General features: G+C 41.3%; 1 protein-coding gene across 13 annotated transcripts in view; it reads right to left on the reverse strand.

The window, feature by feature from the left end:
* Nucleotides 1-17437, reverse strand: part of PTPRM (protein tyrosine phosphatase receptor type M) — a 916041-nt gene that overhangs the window by 76747 nt on the left and 821857 nt on the right. The gene's annotated exons all lie outside the window — the stretch shown is intronic.

The following is a 17437-nucleotide window of genomic DNA, read 5'->3' on the forward strand; positions in this document are numbered from 1 at the left end:
CGGAGAGGAGATTGACTCTCACACAGACTAGAGAACGGACAAGGGAGAGAGAGGGAGTGGGGGGATTCAGAGATGCTGATGAGATTGCTGGATGACAGAGGCACGTAAACTGATCACGTTATCATAAATTAGCCACAATTATAAACTTGGTAAAGAGGGGGAGACAAGAACAGGCAGGATCAGCCAGGTATTGTACAGCATAGAAAGGGACAACTGACATGGCAAAAGCACTATGCTATATCTTGTGCCTCTCAGTCCGGACTAACAATCAGTACCAGCTCCTGATCATGTGACACTGTAACAGCCAATCACAGTAGCCACATAATTACCAACCTTTCCTACCCCCTGGGTGTTCAGAAAATTTTAAAGGGTTGCTAGGGTGGGTGAGAAGGGGTTAAGTAATATTATTAAATTATTTTTCATATGCAGCTAAATGACAATTCATTCAATAATTTTAAGTTGGAGAAAAAAAATATATGTTGAAATGATGCACAGAAATGTTATGGAGAAAGTATTGATATGAAAAGGTAGGTAGCAAGAGACTCATGATTAAAATGTTCTATATGGCTGCCTGTTTATTAACACGTATACTCTAGTTTCTGTGTGCTTGTTGTATTGAAACTATTCACATAAATATGTTCAAAGAAAAAAAAACAGGAAGCAGCTGCAAGGAATCAGGGACACAACAGAGTCAGAACAGAGATGTCTGGAGATAGCGGTTGCCAACTATTGACTTCCAAGTTTTGTGAAAATTAAACTGCAGATTGGAGGGATGAATATCTTTAAGCTTGACTCAAGTATGATGATATTCACATTCCTCTTTATAAGTATTGAAAGGAACAGGAATCTTTTGAAATTCTTTACCTACCAGCTGATGTAACATACTTTTACATAGCAAGTTAAAATGATTAAGATTTTATTTTTAGTCATTTAATTTTTAGTAGACCTTTTAAAAAAAATCCTGATTAACAAAATCACCAGTTAAAACAATTAATTCACTTTCTCCATCTAAGTCCTAACAAAAAATTCTGTAATTAAAAAACACACAAAAACATCAAGCAGAAAACATACTGATATATTAAGACAATATAAAAAGAAGATAGAGAAAAAAAAAAGAAAAAAGGGAGAGGGAGAGAGCATCGATTTCCTTGAGCCCAAACACTATCCATAAAATATAAATAGCATCTTCTTGGTGTACAAATATATGGTAAAATTGAAAACCTAATCCAAAGGCCATTAAGTCATTAAGTCTTTAATTCAGAGAGCTACACATCTGTAAATATTCTGTAGATAACTTAATTTCTCTCCAAGCATCCCACATATTAAAGTTAAAAGATTATCAGCTATCCTGTATTATATCCTCAATGACTCGGGTCTGATCTATCTGGTTAAACATGACATAATGGGTGGGGCTAATGATGACTTCCAGTGTAAATTTTGATCTATGCAGTTTGTATATAACCTAGAATCCTTCTATTCTCTGCAGTTTCTCACTATATATCTCTACCAAAAGACCTTTGGGCCAGATCCACAACCAGTGGGCGCAACTTAAATGTTCCGATTTAAGTTAAACCGCCGCAAAATTTCTACCTAAGTGCCCGATCCACAAAGCACTTACCTAGAAATTTGCAGCGGTGTAACTTAAATCTGTCCGGCGCAAGGCGTGCCCAATCTAATGGGGCGAGTCCCATTTAAATTAGGCGCGCTCCCGCGCCGGACATACCGCGCATGCTCCCAACGCTATTTTCCCGACATGCTTAGCGTTACGTTACGTTGCGCCGAGTTTTGTGAATCGCGACGGGTAAAAAAGAGATGCGGCGGGAAAAAAAAAATTTTAAAACTATTTTTACAGCGACGCGGTAAAGAAGGGTATACTTTTACATGGTGTACTAAGTTTACACTTTGTAAAAGCAGCCCTAATTTTGCAACGGCAAACTAACACTTACGGAGAAATAACGAAGGGAAAAAGCTTTGTGGATCTCCGTAAGTGCTAATTTGCATACCCGACGCTGGATTTCGACGAGAAATGCCCCCAGCGGCGGCCGCGGTACTGCATCCTAAGATCCGACAGTGTAAGTCCATTACACATGTCGGATCTTAGGGATATCTATGCGTAACTGATTCTATGAATCAGCCGCATAGATAGAAACAGGGATACGACGGCGTATCAGCAGATACGCCTGCGTATCCCTTTTGTGGATCTGGCCCTTTGTCTGTAAACCAGGCACCCTTGGTTTATCTCAAATTTTTGATGTAAGTACGCCATCTTGTCACATGGTTTATATTAACACTTTATATTAGTACACCTTCGGTAATCACTTTTTATAGTTGGTTCCCATCTGTTTTTCAGGTGCCAACCTCCTTATCATCACCCCTACACATTCTATCACCTACCATCCCCTCATTGTAGTGTCCACTAATTTCTCCACTATCATTCTCACCCATTTTTATTGTTTCCTCTACTCTTCTTTTGTCCCTGCTTCTTTCTTTCTTTCCTTCTTTCCTTCCTTCTTTCCTTCCTTCTTTCCTTCCTTCTTTCCTTCCTTCTTTCCTTCCTTCTTTCCTTCCTTCTTTCCTTCCTTCTTTCCTTCCTTCTTTCTTTCTTTCTTTCTTTCTTTCTTTCTTTCTTTCTTTCTTTCTTTCTTTCTTTCTTTCTTTCTTTCTTTCTTTCCTTCTTTCTTTCTTTCTTTCCCTTCTCCCCCCCTTTTGCCCCACCCCATACTCTTACCAACACCCCCTTACCCCCCACCCCCCCTTCCCTTTTCCCTCCCCCCTCACTTTTCCCCCCCAGTCTTTTCCCCTGCTTTTTGTTAGAGTGATTTAAATCTTTCACTTGGGCTATCTTCATTAACCAATTTCTACAATACTCTGTTGGATAGATTTCAGCCGAATAATCTTTTTCAGGCCATACTGACACACTGGGGGTTATTTTCTAAAGGCAAATCCACTTTGCACTACAAGTGCAAACTACAAATGTAAATTGCACTTGGAAGTGCAGTTGCTGTAGATCGGAGGGGGACATGCAAGGAATATAAAAAACAGCATTTTAGCTTGCACATGATTGGATAATAAAATCAGCAGAGCATCCCCTCATTTCAGATCTACCCCTCAGATTTACAGCGACTGCACTTCCAAGTGCACTTTCAGTGCAATTTCAAGTGCACTTTGCACTTGTAGTGCAAAGTAGAGTTGCCTTTTTCGTAAATAACCCCTACTGTACCACATTAGTGTGCTATCGCTTATAGAGTTAAAGAAGTGTCAAGATAAATAAAGTTTTTTAAAAAGGGAAAAAAAAAAGGACTGTGATGTATTCTACAAGGCACATATTGTAACACCTTAGGCCTCGTACACACGACCGTTTTCCTTGACAAAATCCATCAAGAAACTTGGTGTATGTGTTTCGTCGAGAAAACTGTCGTGGATCTCGACAAGAAAAAAAGAGAACAAGTTCTCTTTTTTCTCGTCGGGAGTCTCAATTTCCTCGTCGTGTTTCTTGTCGGGCTGGTTTACGACTAGAAACACGTTCGTGTGTATGCTTAGAAACGCGCACATGCTCAGAATAAAGTATGAGACGGGAGCACACCTTCGGTAAAAGTAGTGTTCGTAATGGAGATAGCACATTCGTCACGCTGTAACAGACTGAAAAGCGCAAATCGTCTCTCACCAAACTTTAACTTAACGCGCAGTAACACAAGATTAGCAAAAGCAGCTCTAAGGGTGGCACCGATGGAATAGAACTTCCCCTTTATAGTGCCGTCGTACGTGTTGTACGTCAACGCGTTTGAGAACGACGAGATTTTGTCTTGACAGTGTGTACGCAAAGAAAGCTTGTCAAGATTCTCGACAAGCCTGACAAGGAACTCGTCGAGGAAAACGATGTTTCTTTTACGACGAGATTCTCGGTCGTGTGTACGAGGCCTGAGCTTGCACCTGCTAGTATGAATGTGCACATATTGACTACATATCCTCTGTGGGCCATTGGACTACCACTGTGATTACAGATGGTAATTCCTTCTCACGTGTGTTTTGTTGACAGATTAGGAGATACTGTATTTATTGGTGTATAAGGCCGGGTACTCACGAACAAACATGTACGGTGAAAGCGGTCCGTCGGACCGTCTTCACCGTACATGTCTGCCAGAGGGCTTCTGTACGATGGTTGTACACACCATCGTACAGAAGTCCGCGCGTAAACAATACGCGGGGCGTGTCCGCGTCGTCGCCGCGACGATGACGCGGAGACGTGGGCGGGCCTGCCATTTAAAGGCTTCCACGCATGCGTCAAAGTCATTCGACGCATGCGAGGGACGGCGGGCGCCTGGACATGTACGGTAGGTCTGTACTGACGACCGTACATGTCCGAGCGGGCAGGATTCCAGCGGACGGTTTTAAAACACGTCCACGAATATTTGCCCGCTGGGAAAAGGCCCGGCGGGCAAATGTTTGCTGGAATTCGGCCCGCTCGCGCCTACACACGACCAAACATGTATGCTGAAACTGGCCTGCGGACCAGTTTCAGCATACATGTTTGGTCGTGTGTACGGGGCCTAACACTCACTTTTTTACCCTGAAAATAGGAGGTAAACTGTGCCTACGTGTTACACGCAGGGAGCTGTGGAAAGTTTTTTCCCTGAAACTTCCCTCTTAAAGTTAGGGTGCGTGTTATACGCCTGTGCGTTTTATACACCGATAAATACGGTAATTCAAATTTCATGCATACCAAAGCATAGTGCTGAATATACTAACCCAATAAAAGCTGCTGAGAAAAGTATTCATATAATGACATGTATGACAGTCCACTCTATCCTCCCCTGTAAACGTCTATCTACTCATGTCCTGCAGAATGAATAGTTTTTCTTTTTCTTTATGGCTTAAGAACAATCTTAAAATAGCTACTCTTTAGGTGTTCATGTCTCTGCAATATTTCATACGTAAAATAAAGTAGGTTATGGATGAAAGTTTCCTGTCAACAAATCTAGGGTAAAGCTGCTGCAACAACAACAGCAATCCTACTTCATCAAAGCAAAATGAAATGCCTGAGATGTCCATCATGACATTGATAAAGCATATGTGTTGTCAGCATAGTAATACATACTGCTTCCCTTTTGGATCACCATTCTTCCTCTAAGCAGTCTTACCACTGATGCAATTAGGCTCTGATGGAAGTAGCAAATCACTGACTCATTTTTTATATTCTAGTTTTGGACTAGTGAGGCTAGAACTATTCCCTGAGTCATTGCCTTGGAACAGGTATGTAAGACAAGTCCATTAGTGTCATGTACAATTGTCACACTTGCTGTTTCAGCAAAATAAAAAGAGCAAATAGCACTATGTTCGGTTTAACCAGTGATTCCAGATTTTTTGTTTTATGCCGCGTACACACGACCATTTTTCAGCATATCGAAAAAACTACGTTTTCCCAACCTCATCATTAAAACGATGTTGCCTACATACCATCGTTTAAAAAAAATGATCTAGCAAAGCGCGGTGACGTACAACACGTACGATGGCACTATAAAGGGGAAGTTCCAGTAAAAGACGATTCACGCTTTTTTGTCTGTTACAGCGTGATTAATGTGCTTACTCCATTATGAACGGTAGTTTTAGCCCACACACGATCATTTTTTACAACCCGAAAAATGACATAGTTTAAAACGACGTTAAAAAATGCAGCATGTTCGAATTTCTTTTTTGTCGTTTTTCAGAACCTGAAAAATGATGTGAAGCCCACACACGGTCATTTTAAATGACATTTTTGAAAAACAACGTTTTTTTCATGCCGAAAAATGATCGTGTGTACGCGGCATGAGAGTCAAAATAGAAGTACAAGTGCAAACTTTTCTCCTGGTTCTTTCTGGAATGCTTCCCTTTACTAGCAACAAGAGCTGTCAATGCATCTACAATAGACAGGCACATGTAAGGCCTCGTACACACGACCGAGGAACTCATCGGGTGAGACACATCGTTTTCCTTGACGAGTTCCTTGTTAGGCTTGTCGAGGAACTGGACAAGCTTGCTATGCGTACACATGGTCAAGACAAAATCTCCTCGTTCTCAAACGGTGACTTACAACAAATACAATGGCAGGGGAAGTTTGATTCCACTTGCACAACTCTTGGGGCTGCTTTTGCTAATCTCATGTGTTTGCATGTTAAGTAAAAGTTTGGTAAGAGACGATTTGCACTTTACAGTCTGTTACAGCTTGAAAAATGTGTTATCTCCAGTACAAATGCTACTTTTACTCCCGTCTCATACTTTATTCTGAGCAAGCACGGGTTTCTTAGCATACACACGCTCGAGTTTCTCGTTGAAAACCAGCTCGACGAGGAACACGACGTGGAAGTTGAGACTCCCGTGGAGGAAAAAGAGAACTTGCTCTCTTTTTTGCTTGTCGAGTTCCTCAACAGTTTCCTTGATGAAAAACGTACACACGACCGTTTTCCTCGGCAAAAAAGCTCTCCCACCAAGTTTCTTGATGGATTCTGCCGAGGAAACCGGTTGTGTGTACGAGGCCTAAGTGTATGTGTTTTTCTAGTGTTATTTAGAACTCAGTAAACAGTTTACAGATTCCTTGTATATTTAATTGCTGGCCTAAGGTCCGTTGCAGTAAAGGGGCTTGGTTTGACTTAAAATGTTTATTAATGTGTAATGAATCATAAAGGATGCACAAACAACACCTACACCAGTTTGTGTGCTCAAGGCTCTATAAAAAAGGCTGTTGGGAAAGACAATTTCGTTTAGTTTTCTTTTATTTTTTTTATTTTTTCTTAACGAATGCAAAGCTGATATCTGGACACTTTCAAATGTTTGTAATATTTATGGTATTTTTTTTATTTGGGGATTTTTACTGCCACATTATCATAAAAGTGTCAGCTGCAAACCTCTTTGCATATTTTGAGCATTACTAAAATCAGGAAGATTGTTTGTGTTTTTTTTTTCTATTCTTGCAAACCCTTCATCATTTATTAAATCAAAATTCTGCATTGTAAACACACTGGAATTAAATTATGTCAGCATCAGAAAAGAGCTTGTTATGGAGAAAGGGTCAAATACTCGGACCAGCCCTCATCTTACATATACGTGGTTGGCTAATAGAGTGTTTTTAAATATACACAGTTAACCACTTAAGGACCCCTTCAGGCCGATAAAGGTGCATCGCCTTTAAGATCCCAGCCATGGGTCACGCACGCGTTGCCGGCAGCACGCTCGCAATCTAGTCCTGAGCTCCGTGGCCACGCCCGTGGGACCCGATCGCCGCCCGTGTCCCACGATCGGGTCACAGAGCTGAAGAACAGGGAGAGGTAAGTGTTAACAAACCTTTCCCCTTCTTCTTAGGCCTCGAACACACGGACGGACTGTCCGATGAAAACGGACCGCCGGACCGTTTTTATCGGACATGTCCGCTGCCGGATTTTGGTCTGATGGTTGTACACAGGATATGTGGTGACGTGACCGCGCCATCGCCGCGACGATGACGCGGCGACGTGCGCGACCCTGGAAGGTCAATGCTTCCACGCATGCGTCGAATCACTTCGACGCATGCGAGGGCTTTCGGCCGAGCGGACATGTCCGGTAAGTCGTACAGACGACCGAACATGTCCGACGGACAGGCTTCCAGCGGACATGTTTCTTAGCATGCTAAGAAACATTTGTCCGCTGGAAACCTGTCCGATCCGCCGGAAAATTGTCCGGTCGGACGTACAGACGACCGAACATGTCCGCTGAAACTGGTCTGCGGACCAGTTTCAGAAGACATGTTCGGTCGTGTGTACGAGGCCTTAGTGTGAGTGTCATTGATCGTCTGTTCCCTGTCATAGGGAACGACGATCAGTGACGTCACATGCCCAGCCATGCCCCCACACAGTAGTAATCACTCCCTCGGAAACACTTAACCCCTTCAGCGCCCCCTACAGGTTAACCCCTTCACTGTCAGTGTAATTTTCACAGTAATCAGTGCATTTTTATAGCACTGATCACTGTAAAAATGACAATGGCCCCAAAATAGTGTCAAAAGTGTCTAATGTGTCCGCCATAATGTCGCAGTCTCGATAAAAATTGCTGATCGCTGCCATTACTAGTTAAAAAAAATATTAATAAAAATGCCATAAAACTATCCCCTATTTTGTAGACGCTATAACTTTTGCGCAAACCAATCAATAACCGCTTACTGCAATTTTTTTTTACCAAAAATATGTAGAAGAATATGTATCGGCCTAAACTGAGGACATTTTTTTTATATGTTTTTGGGGGATATTTATTATAGCAAAAAGTAAAAAATATTGCATTTTTTTCAAAATTGTCGCTCTATTTTTGTTTATAGTGCAAAAAATAAAAACGGCAGAGGTGATCAAATACCACCAAAAGAAAGCTCTATTTGTGGAAAAAAAAGGACATCAATTTTGTTTTGGAGCCAAGACGCAGTACCGAATCGAAAAAGGGGACTGGTCCTTTAGCTGCATAAGGGTCCGGGGCTTAGGTGGTTAAATAAAAACAAGATAACCTCTGCTCCATGGTATGCAAGGGATAGGTCTGGGTAAAAAAACACCCTAGAACAGGGGTAGGTAACCTTTGAGCGGTGGAGATCTACTTGAAGAACCGAAAAGAGATCAAAGATCACCATGGTTCAGTATTCTTTTTTTTTAAAGAGATTCAATGAAATATCAGGGGTTTAAACAGACCACTGATGTCTCACTTTTGAGAATATGGGTAGATTTTTCAACATGTGACATACACAAGCTATAGCAGAGTTGTTGCATTATAGAAGTTGTAAAATAAATTCTACAGGGAGCATGGCAGAAGATGCATGCTACACTGGAAAATTCCATGGACGTAACTGACTCACTTTGGAAGGATATCATTCCATTTACTGGGTGTATATATCAGGAAGTCAAAGAAAATCATAGCAAAAGGGAAAAAAATAAAGACAGATAGGAGTTTCAGTCCTTCCTACTCTATTTAAAACTAAAGGGAGTTTTGCCTTTACACAGTATCTCACAAAACTGAGTACACCCCTCACATTTCTGTAAATATTTTATTATCCTTTCATGTGATAACACTGAAGAAATTACACTTGTCTACAATGTAAAGTAGTGAGTGTACAGCTTGTATAACAGTGTAAATGTGCTGTCAACTCAAAATAACTCAACACATAGCCATTAATGTCTAAACCGCTGGCAACAAAAGTGAGTACACCTCTAAGTGAAAATGTCCAAATTGCACCCAAGGTGCCAATATTTTGTGTGGCCACCATTATTTTCCAGTACTTCCCTAACCCTCTTGGGTATGGAGATCACCATAGCTTCACAGGTTGACACAGGAGTCCTCTTCCACTCCTCCATGACAACATCACAGAGCTGGTGGATGTTAGAGATCTTGCGCTCCTCCACCTCTCCACCTTCCGTTTGAGGATGCCCCACAGATGCTCAATATGGTTTAGGTCTGGAGACATTGGCCAGTCCATCACCTTTACCCTCAGCTTCTTTAGCAAGGCAGTGGTCGTCTTGGAGGTGTGTTTTGGGTCATTATCATGTTGGAATACTGCCCTGCGGCCCAGTCTCTGAAGGAAGGGGATCATGCTCTGATTCAGTATGTCACAGTAAATGTTGGAATTCATGGTTCCCTCAATGAACTGTAGCTCCCCAGTGCCGGCAGCACTCGTGCAGCCCCAGACCATGATACTCCCACCACCATGCTTGACTGTAGGCAAGACACACTTGTACTCCTCATCTGGTTGCCGCCACACACGCTTGACACCATCTGAACCAAATAAGTTTATGTTGGTCTCATCAGACCACAGGACATGGTTCCAGTAATCCATGTCCATAGTCTGCTTGTCTTCAGCAAACTGTTTGCAGGCTTTCTTGTGCACCATCTTTAGAAGAGGCTTCCTTCTGGGACAACAGCCACGCAGACCAATTTGATGCAGTGTGCGGCATATGGTCTGAGTACTGACAGGCTGACCCGCACACCGCTTCAAACTCTGCAGAAATGCTGGCAGCACTCATACGTCTATTTCCCAAAGACAACCTCTGGGTATGATGCTGAGCACATGCACTCAACTTCTTTGGTCGACTATGGCAAGGCCTGTTCTGAGTAAACAACTGCATGGTCTTGGCCACCGTGCTGCAGCTCAGTTTCAGGGTCTTGGCAATCTTCTTATAGCCTAGGCCATATTTATGTAGAGAAACAATTATTTTTTCATATCCTCAGAGAGTTCTTTGCCATGAGGTGCCATGTTGAACTTCCAGTATGAGAGAGTGAGAGCGATAACACGTACTTTAACACACCTGCTCCCCATTCACACCTGAGACCTTGTAACACTAATGAGTCACATGACACCGTGAAAGGGAAACTGGCTAATTGGGCCCAATTTGGACATTTTCATTTACGGGTGTACTCACTTTTGTTGTCAGTGGTTTAGACATTAATGGCTGTGTCTTGAGTTATTTTGAGGGGACAGCAAATTTACGCTGTTATACAAGCTGTACACTCACTACTTTACATTGTAGCAAAGTGTAATTTCTTCAGTGTTGTCACATGAAAAAATATAATAAAATATTAAAAAAAAATGTGAGTGGTGTACTCACTTTTGTGAGATACTGTATATAATTTAAAGCGTAACTCCACTTTTGTTGAGAAACAAACATTCCCCTGGGTGATCTATGTACACTGCAAGGATTATAACAACTTTTGTTGCAAATTCCTACCTTTTGTTATTCTGAAGGAATCCATGTGTGTTTGTTTGTGCCTCTGAGCTTACTAGGTCTAATGGAAGTGGTTTCATAATTATCAGTCAACTGTGGCAGCTGCAGGGAACTAATGGGGAAAGTTGCCGGGCCTACTTCCCATAAGGCATGTTGTTATTGGAAATATCTCACCAAAAATTAAATTTTTGTTGCAGGGGATGCCTGAAATCTTTATCTAAGGCAGACTTCTTGGAAAATTGGTGAGCCAATCACACAAGCAGGAAATTATGTTTCTGGGGAGTGGGTAGTACACATTCTGTGTACAGAACACCTCCATGTAGATATATTGCATTGCATTTATAGAAAATTACAGCGGCTGCAGATTGAAAAGGAAAGATAATTCTTAATAACATTCAATTACAATGTAACTTGTGTCACAATTGTACACACTATATTATTTTTTCTTTATTTGCTATTTTTTTCACCAGGAAGGTGGAGTTACCCTTAAATAAATTCCAATACACAATTTTAGCACAGACACTCAACTAACCTCCCTGAAGAGCCATCATCATTAACTCCCTAATATTGTTCAAAATTTCTTGTTATGGTAACCATGTCATGGTAAATACCATGTAACCATGACACGGTACCATGATTCGGTTGTTACTAAGCACCCACACAGCCAGTCCTTGAGTAAAATGCTGATGTAAGCATTTATATATCCTAATTCTAACTGAAGGGGAGTTAGGTTTTCAGTACTGGTTTGTTCTCTGCAGACATTTTGTCATTATTGGAAACATTGGAAGATACAAATCATACTTTCGTTCAACTCCATTCAAATGCATACAATTATCTGAAAATTATTATTACCTTTCAGTTTAAAAGTAATTGGCATCTGCCGAGCTTCAGTTAAATTTCCTTGTGTGTTGTTATTAAGTGCGTGATATAACAAATGTAATGGACTAATGCAGGGATATGCAATTAGCGGACCTCCAGATGTTGCAAAACTACAAATCCCATCATGCCTCTGCCTCTGGGTGTCATGCTCGTGGCTGTCAGAGCCTTGCTATGCCTCATGGGATTTGTAGTTCTGCAACAGCTGGAGGTCCGCTAATTGCATATCCCCGGACTAATGGGTATAGTGTTGACAGTATATCTGTATCTCTTAAGAACTTGAAACCAATGTTCTGGGCGTTCAGAAAAAATTCACTCTTCTGATTCTGATCCCGTAATGTATACATTAACAAACACGCATTTGCTGTATTTTGTACTAGTATCCTACCCATACAGAACTTCCAAACTATATTTACCTATTCTCATATACTACTGCTTACTTACAGTACCTACTGTAAACTGAAGACTGCTCAGCCTTAACGGAAGCTCGCTATGGGCTCAGGAGCTTCTCTTGTCCCCTGCAGTTTGAAGAAATGAAAAGCCTAACAATCTCCATATAGACAGCCTTCACATGAAGGGGATCAAAGAGTAACTCCACTTTTGTTGAGAAAAAAGCAATCCCCTCTTGGCAAACAATGTACATTGCAGGGATTTTAACAAACTTTGCAGCAGATTCCTATCTTCTGTTGATGTGAAAAAGCTGTTTCTTTCACAATACTATTTTCAGACTTTTATTATAATCAGCTGGTGCACTCTCAGTGTTCTAATGAGAAAAGCTGCATGTCATGCATCACCTTAGGCCCCGTACACACGTCCGAGGAACTCGACGTGCCAAACACATCGAGTTGCTCGTCGAGTTCAGTGTTGAAGCCGCCGAGGATCTCGGCGGGCCGACTTTCCTCATTGAACAAGGAAATAGAGAACATGTTCTCTCTTTGGCCCGACGAGTTCCTCGTCGGCTTCCTCGCTGAAAAGTGTACACACGACCGAGTTTCTCGGCAGAATCCAGCTCCAATCAAGTTTCTGTCTGAATTCTGCCGAGAAACTCGGTCGTGTGTACGGGGCCTCAGAAGTATTTAATGCTTGGTGAGTATTGCACCAAAACTGAAATTCCTATTGCAGGGGGTGCCTAAGATTTGACTTGTATCACACCAATCACACAAGCACACAATCACACAAGCAGCGCACCAATCACACAAGCAGGAAGTTACTTTACTGAGTGCATTCTGTACACCTTTGTACCTAGATTCAGGTACGGCAGCGCATCTTTCCGGCGGCGTAGCGTATCATATTTACGCTACGCCGCTGTAAGTCAGAGAGGCAAGTGCTGTATTCAAAAAGCACTTGCCTCCTAACTTACGGCGGCGTAGCGTAAATGGGGCGGCGTAAGCGCGCCTAATTTAAATGAGGATGAGGGGGCGTGTTTTATGTAAATTATTGGTGACCCGACGTGATTGACGGTTTTTACGAACGGCGCATGCGCTGTCCGTGTACATATCCCAGTGTGCATTGCTCCAAATTACGCCGCAAGGATGTATTGGTTTCGACGTGAACGTAAATTACGTCCAGCCCCATTCACGGACGACTTACGCAATCAACGTAAAATTTTGAAATTTCGACGCGGGAACGACGGCCATACTTAACATTGACTAGGCCAACTAGGGCCAGCTTTATCTTTACGCGGCGTATCTCTTACGGAAACGGAGTATCTTTACTGCGACGGGCGCGCGTACGTTCGTGAATCGGCGTATCTAGTCATTTACATATTCTACGCCAAACTTAATGGAAGCGCCACCTAGCGGCCAGCGGAAAAATTGCACCCTAAGATACGACGGCGTAGGAGACTTACGCCGCTCGTATCTTAGCCTAATTTAAGCGTATCTGGTTTCCAGAATATGCTTAAATTTACGACGGCGCAGATTCAGAGTTACGACGGCGTATCTACTGATACGCCGGCGTAACTCTCTTTGAATCTGGCTATCGGTCTACAAAAACCCTCCAAGTTGCCATATTGCAATTTTACAGAAAATGACATTGCCTGTAGATTTAAGGGAAAAGTAATTTTTAATAACATAAATTGCAACATGACTTGTGGAGAAATTATATATTCTATATTTTTTTATGTGCTATTTTTTCCCCTGAAAGTGGAGTTACTTTTTAAGCCTAAACTGGGAAGGTATTACTGTGGTAGCCTGAAGAACACTAGAATTTACACTAAGGCCTCGTACACACGACCGAGTTTCTCGGCAAAAACCAGCAAGAAACTTGCTGGGATTTTTTTTTTGCAGAGGAAACCGGTCGTGTGTACATTTTTCGATGAGGAAACTGTAAAGGATCCCATCGAGCCAAAAAGAGAGCATGTCTTCTTTTTCCTCGACGGGAATGGAGAAACTTGCCTTGTCGAGATCCTCGACAGCCTAACAAGGAACTCAACGAGAAAAATGATGTGTTTCGCTCGTCGAGATCCTCGGTCGTGTGTACGAGGCTTAACAAATTCCACCATCTTTTTCCCTTTGCCTTTGCTAATATGTCACGATTCTGCTGAAGTTGTGAACTGTCTTTCAAGAAAAGAATCTCAGAAGTCACATCTTGGTTCTTTCATGTGGGGTATGCCCAAACAAATGATGGACCCCAACAACTAAAGGTGGCTTTACACTGTGCAATTTTTATAATAAATTCAAGAGAAGTTGTGATTACTGGTATTTTAACTGCAAAAAATATTAGTTCTGTAATACATCTTTGCTTCTCGCTCCGATCTCATAATTTATTGGTGATTCCATGGATCCCCAGTCTCACTCTTCATGTATAGTTAAACTAATCAAAGACATCAAAAATTCCACAGCCAGCCTGTGAGAAAGTTCTATGTCAAATGGCACTTAGAAGGAGAAATGCTCAAACTGGAGGGAAACTTGGTCCTTCATATAAGCTCAGTGGTCATTTTAAAAACGGATAACTCTGATCTTTCACCATAATCTGCCCCTGTATGGTCATCTTCAGATTTAATACTGGAATTTATCTCTCTCATCTCCACCCAAGGATAGCATTAACCTTTAACGGAATGATCCAGGACAGTCATCTGCAATTTCTTCTCTGTCTCCTCTTGTCACTAGTCAAGCAATTTTCTCATAATATGAAGTGAATTGGTAGAAAATGATGGAAAAGTGTAAAAAAAAAAACACCTGTGTTGATTTTTCTCTCTCCAATTTGTTACAGAAGATAGAGCACAACACAAAAGGGAGAAAAAGAAGCAGGAGCTGACTTAAGAAAAAGAATAAGGTAAATAAATGGCAAGTCAAAGATCAATACCGCTTTCAGCTTTTCATTCATAAGATTTAACTAATGTGTTTACTCCTCAATATAAGCCTTTCCTATGAATGAAATAATTTTATCACCTCTTATCAGTGCAGTGCAGGACAAATTAATAACGTTTGTAAATGTCTTAAGAGCTTCATTTAGGTTTTTCTTTTTATATAAACGGGAACAGTATAATGAGGTCTTTTTTAAAACTCTGTTAACATATTTAGCAATCATTAGCCTTAATTACCAGAACAAACTCTCCCGTGGGAGCTGGGGGGGTTGCCCTGCATGGTTTTCTGGCGGTCAAATCCATGGAACAACACAAAGGATATTTGCTTTGCTTCATTTTAAACAACATAATACATTAATGAAATAAACCCTACAGGAAGTACATGGATTCCAAGTCACTTGACGTAACTGACGGGTGTCAAGGCAGATCTTCAAAGACACAATACAGTCTTGTGACATTAGCTAAATGCCAGGTGCGGTAATGTGTGTAGGTGCCAGTAGTATGACAAAGGTCCCTTGTTGGAGTTGTCATGGACAGTAAGCAATTCATAGCTTGTCAAGTAGGTTTTTAGATAATGACAAGCAGCGACAGGTGTACCAGCCCCTGCCGGGGGAAATTCTAGAGCAGGTGCCAGATATAGAGAGGCCTTATGGTGAATCCTGTATGAAACTAACCTGTTCTGTGAAGATATGAAGAGTGACAAAAATGATTGGACTGCCCTTGTCAGTCTTTGGAAACGTGCGCGCATCTAGACTTTAACCAACTCAATGCCACACTGTTTTCTAAGAATATTATAGCAAAGACGATCTGTAAATGGGATTTTGCACAGCGGCTGGCAGACGCTGAAAGAAAATGATGCTCAAAAATCAATTTAAATCATTAAGTAGATTTAAAGACTGATAGCTCTGGTATGAGATGGGAAGCAGCTTTCAATGCAATTATCAGGAGACATATCTGTTTTCATTTCAATGCTATTGCATTGTGCTGAAGCAAAATACTTTCACTTTTTTTAAGAGCCTTAGGACACATAGGTGTAATCAGAAAATTAAAGTGTTTTTCTTTGTGTTCAGAGAGTAGAGCTTGAAAAAAAAAACTTGACTGATTTATATTAGAATTCATCTTTTTATCTCAAATAAGAGATGGCAGAACAGAATAACTTTTTGGGGTATAAATTTATATATGATGAGACTCTAGCATGTAATTTTCTGGGGTCCTAATCTCCTAATGTACTAGCCATAAAGGCCATGGCTTGAAATATATTGTATTTTCAAACTAAATGAAGGAACAGCTGCTCTTTTTGCCCATTGCATATTCTATGTTTCAATCCCCTACTAAAGGAATAAAAAAAGGAGCCAGATTGCTCTTGGCTCTGATAAATAAGGCAAAATGTGAGCAGTCTTTTCTGGGCAATTCCACTACCCTATGCCTTACTAGCTTCATACTGTCTGAATGATGTAGCCATTAGAATCTTTTAAACCCCAACTCCAGGAAAAGTATAAATTCTCCCTTTCAGTGGGGCTGTCTATAGGACCAGGTGTAGCAGTCTCTTTTACCTGATCCTGCATGCCCGCAGGCTCTTCTGCACTGCTAGACTAGCATTATTACATTTTGATACATTTTCATAAAATCATCTGTGTTTAGCGTGCTTGCCTTTTTACAGCATTTGACACTTCTCACTTTAAAATCCCTTAAATTGGGAGAGTGGTTATCTCTCTCTAGTGGCAAGCTGTCCCTTGAATTTCCTCGCTCCCCCTCTTTTGGTGTGGTCGGTGTCCCCTGATCTTCTGGGGTGTTCCATTTTTGGGATTGGCCAGTGCTACAAATTTTGTAAGTTTTTTTAGACCATTTATATGTTTGCCAACTTGGTTTCAAAAATATATTGTGTTCTGTGGTACAGTGTTAATATATATATATTTTTTTGTAGAATCTACTCTTTTTACAATATCCCCTGAGGAACAGTGGCGGTTCGTCTATAGAGGGCACTGGAGCGCCGCCCCCTCTGGCTCTCGCATCGCCACTGAATAACATAGATTCATGCATTGAATCTATGTTATTCTTGCTGGCCGCTGGTCTATTCAGATGGCCAGACCTTGAGCTCCAGCCACCTGAATAACGGCAGCTGGTTGGCTGTGATAAGCTTTCCGAGTACAGCCCTCAGCCTTCCGGATGCTTATCCAGGGAACGTACGTGGGGGTGCGTTACTTGGATAAGACTGACAGGCGTCTCAGCCAATCAGGTTCACCGGTTCTGGTTATCGGTAACCTGATTGGCTGAAGCGTCATCATGGGTGGGAGAAGACATTGAGGGACGTGGAAGGACTCCATAGGACACCATAGCTTGTAGACTCTCTAACTTTCACACAGACCAAATAATATCCACTAATTTTGGTTATTTTTACCAAAGATATGTAGCAGTATAAATTGTGGGCAAAATTTATGAAGAAAAATTAATAATTTGCAACATTTTATCACAGAAACTAAGAAAAAATATATTTTTTTTCTGAATTTTCGGTCTTTTTATAATTATAGCGCAAAAAAATAAAAAACCCAGA

This window comes from Rana temporaria, chromosome 5 (assembly GCF_905171775.1).
Source record: "Rana temporaria chromosome 5, aRanTem1.1, whole genome shotgun sequence".
In the NCBI taxonomy this organism is placed as follows: Eukaryota; Metazoa; Chordata; class Amphibia; order Anura; family Ranidae; genus Rana; species Rana temporaria.